A 3,540-nucleotide genomic window follows, 5' to 3' on the forward strand; every position below is an offset into this window, starting at 1 on the left:
AGTGAGATTATAGGGTGGGGACTGGGTGAACCAAAGAGCTGATTTTTGCTGTGTGAGAATGTGAACTGATGACCTTCTGGGCTTTCTAAAGATACCGGAGCTATGGATGTTAACTAGCTACAGAAGCCCAGAAAACATCTATCCCTTGTGATTTCCCGTATGATGGAGACTTTGCCTGTTTCTTCCATGCTCAATTCTGGTTATCTTAAGGAATCTGTTGTGGCTTCAGCCACAGCTGGACTACAATGCCTTCCCCTCTTCACCTGCTTTTGCTGGAATGGTGGGAGCAGTTTTCTGTGTTGGAGACCAGATGCCTTTTCTTGTAGAAATGCTCAATTACAGTTGGACCAGAACCCTTAGTGCAGTGTAATCCTTCAGATACGTTGTGGGTTAAAGAGGCATGCAACTCTGCTTTTGCGTGGGAATCTAAACAACCTTTCATGACATTGCTTCTAGGGGAAAATGCAGTTTGAGTTCCAAATAATTGCCTTATAAACAAACACATTCAGTGCCTGTGTTGGGAACTGCCTGTTCTGTGAGCTAAGAAGTTAGTTGTTTTTTACAAAGTGGATTTTCCCCTTCTGTTCTTAGGTCAGCCATGCTTTTCTGAATCATGTGTTGTGTGTTTTACATCAATTAAAATAATTTTCTCTGAAAATATACTAGAACACCTGTTCATTCATCCATCAATGTGTCTATCCACTTCTTTGAACAGTATGCTCATTTTTAATGTGCTATTGATATAGTATTTATTAAAGTCTTTCTACTTTTTACTATTCTTGTACCTGCTAAGGATTTTTGTTGGCATTGAGTGTATGTAGTTTTCATGCACGAAAGCTAAATGGAAAGTTTCAGTACTCGCTTTGGCAGCACAGATACTAAAATTGGAACGATGCAGAGAAGATTAGCATGGCCCCTGAGCAAGGATGACATACGAATTTGTGAAGCGTTCCAGATTTTCCAGATGTGTAAGTAGAACTTTTGTTAAATCAAAAAAAGAAAAAAGAAGAAAGAAAGTTTCATTGGTCTATACGATTCTCTGCTATATGCTAAGGTCTTCCAGGGCAGGACTAAGTCAGTCTCCTTTGCACTCTTTTTGCTGAAGAAGTCTTTTCTTGCACTGAACTGAAACACCATAGTTCTGACCCGTTTTGAAATACATTAGCGTGGCACTTGGCAATGAAGAACTTACCTCATTATAGCTGTCTTTCTTGGCCACTGAGATCAATCAGGTTCAAATCTAGATTAGGTGATTATTGCTTTCAAGAATAAAGAAATTCTTTCATATCCTTGTGGTAGGCACTGGCTTGCTCATCACACACATTTCCTCCTCTAATGTGAGTGCATTTCCCAAGATCCTTTGTAGTGAGAGGCGGCCAAGTTCTAGGCAATGAATGGTGAATGGAAATGAGCGTGCCACTTCCAGGCTCTGGCTGACAGACATTTCCCATGTATAACTTCCCATGCTCTTTCCCTGTTTGTTGGATGAATGTGGAGGACTGTGAGGCCCAGGAGGAATATAGAGTACCCAAGATGGAAGTAGCCTGGGTCCTTGAGTGACCATGTGGAAGTCCACTAAGTCAGCAACACCCATTTCCGACGTCATATGAATAAGAAATAAATTTCTACTGTATTCAGTCACTGAGATTATGGGGTTTATCTCTTTTAGAAGCTGGCATCACCCTGACTAATACAATTTTCCTTAAACATATTTGAGAACTGTTTTGTCCTTTGTATATGTAGATGATGATTATATTCTGATAGCAGTTCTCTGATACCAACTGGGTGTTCTACAATTCAAATCAATTCGATTCAATTCAATTCTGACACTAAGTAGAGTTAGCCCAAATCCCTTAACCTACAGGTTAAGGGGCTCAGTCCTATAATGCTTCTCCCACTTCAGACGCCAGCTACATACAAGTCCTGGGTATTCCCAAGCCACCTGCACTTCTGCCTGGCTAGCTACAAATCTGGGAGTTCCCATGACCACTCCTACCTTCAGGTTCAATAATTCACTAAAATGACTCACAGAATCCATAGAAAGTGTTATACTTATGATTACACTTTTATTGTAGAGCTTACAACTCAGGAACAGCCAAATGAAAGAGATGAATAGGACAGGGTCTGGGGGGCAGGTGGCATAGAGCTTCTATGCCCTTTCCTTGTGGAATCAGGGCATACTATCTTCCAAGAGCATCCATGTGTTCACCATTTCATTATGTAACATGATGGATTAAATTATTGGTCACAAGATTGAACCCAATCTCCAGCTTCCCTCCACTCCTTAGAGGTGGGGTGGGGGTGGGGCTGAAAAGTCCAACTGTCCAATCATATGCTTGGTCTTTCTGGTCACCAATCCCATCCTGAAGTTATCTAAAGACCCACCACGAGTCACTTCATTAACATAAACTCAGGTATGAATGAGAGAGGCTCCTTAGGTATAGCAAAAGACACTCTTATCAGGAAATTCAAAGGATTTTTGAAGCTCTATGCCAGGATTGGGGGACAAAGGCCAGACATATTCTTTATTATATCACAATGGTAAATGACAAAGGTCAAAAATTTATTGTTGGAGCTTATTGACCAAAGAAAGTCTCTGAACAGGAGCTTGCCCACTAGACCATTTCTCCTCAAGCTCTAAAATTTTCTCCTGCATCCTGGATCTTCTTAGTTCCTCACCTCTGTTACACCTCTAACATGCACATCCTTCCCAGTTCAGTTAGAAGGAAAGTTCACATTCATAGCTGAGTGACCAATAGTCTGTTTAACTTCACTGTTGCCTTGTATCATTTTATGCCTAGAATTCTGCTTTGTTGATCATTTATTTTTTTAAATAACATTTATTGCTATTTCTGATTATAAAGTACACATATGCTAATAAAAACCTTATACTGAAGGATAGCTACTATTAATATTATAGTATATTTGTTTACAGTCCTTTTGCATGCATGTCTTTGTGGAAAAATTTTTTCTCTTTATACAGTTACGATTATATTGCATATTGTTTGGTAATGCATTTTTCCCTTGCCTTTATATCACAAACATCCCTTAGGTCATTCAGTATTCCTTGAAAACATCACTTTTATGGCAATAAAAATCCACATATGTACTGTGTCTATAGATCTATCATAATTTACTTAGACATTTCCAGGTGGTCTGAGTATTTTGGCTTTTGTGTTCTCAGTGTTATAAATGGTATTATGATGACTATCTTGTTTCATAAATCATTCTGTATTTTTTGATTATTTCTTTTTTTAAAATTAAAAAAAATTAATGTTTATTTGTTTTTGAAGGAGAGAGAGACAGAGCATGAGCAGGGCAGAGACAGAGAGAGGGGGACACAGAATCTGAAGCAGGCTCCAGGCTCTAAGCTGTCAGCACAGAGCCTGATGTAGGGTTCGAACTCACAAACTGTGAAATCATGACCTGAGCCGAAGTTGGATGCTTAAATGACTGAGCTACCAGGAGCTCCTGATTATTTCTTTAAAATAGGTTTGTAAATGCCCCCATTCCTTTCAAATGCAAACATCCAATATATTT

At 39.2% G+C, this 3,540-nt stretch overlaps 1 non-coding gene across 1 annotated transcript; it reads left to right on the forward strand.

Annotated features, from left to right (window-relative positions):
* Positions 1 to 854: 854 nt before the first annotated feature.
* Positions 855 to 961, forward strand: LOC111558786. The gene has a single exon (XR_002739926.1). It is a non-coding gene; the product is annotated as a U6 spliceosomal RNA (small nuclear RNA).
* The last annotated feature ends 2,579 nt before the right edge of the window (positions 962 to 3,540 follow it).

Source organism: Felis catus, chromosome X (genome assembly GCF_018350175.1).
Source record: "Felis catus isolate Fca126 chromosome X, F.catus_Fca126_mat1.0, whole genome shotgun sequence".
Taxonomy (NCBI): domain Eukaryota; kingdom Metazoa; phylum Chordata; class Mammalia; order Carnivora; family Felidae; genus Felis; species Felis catus.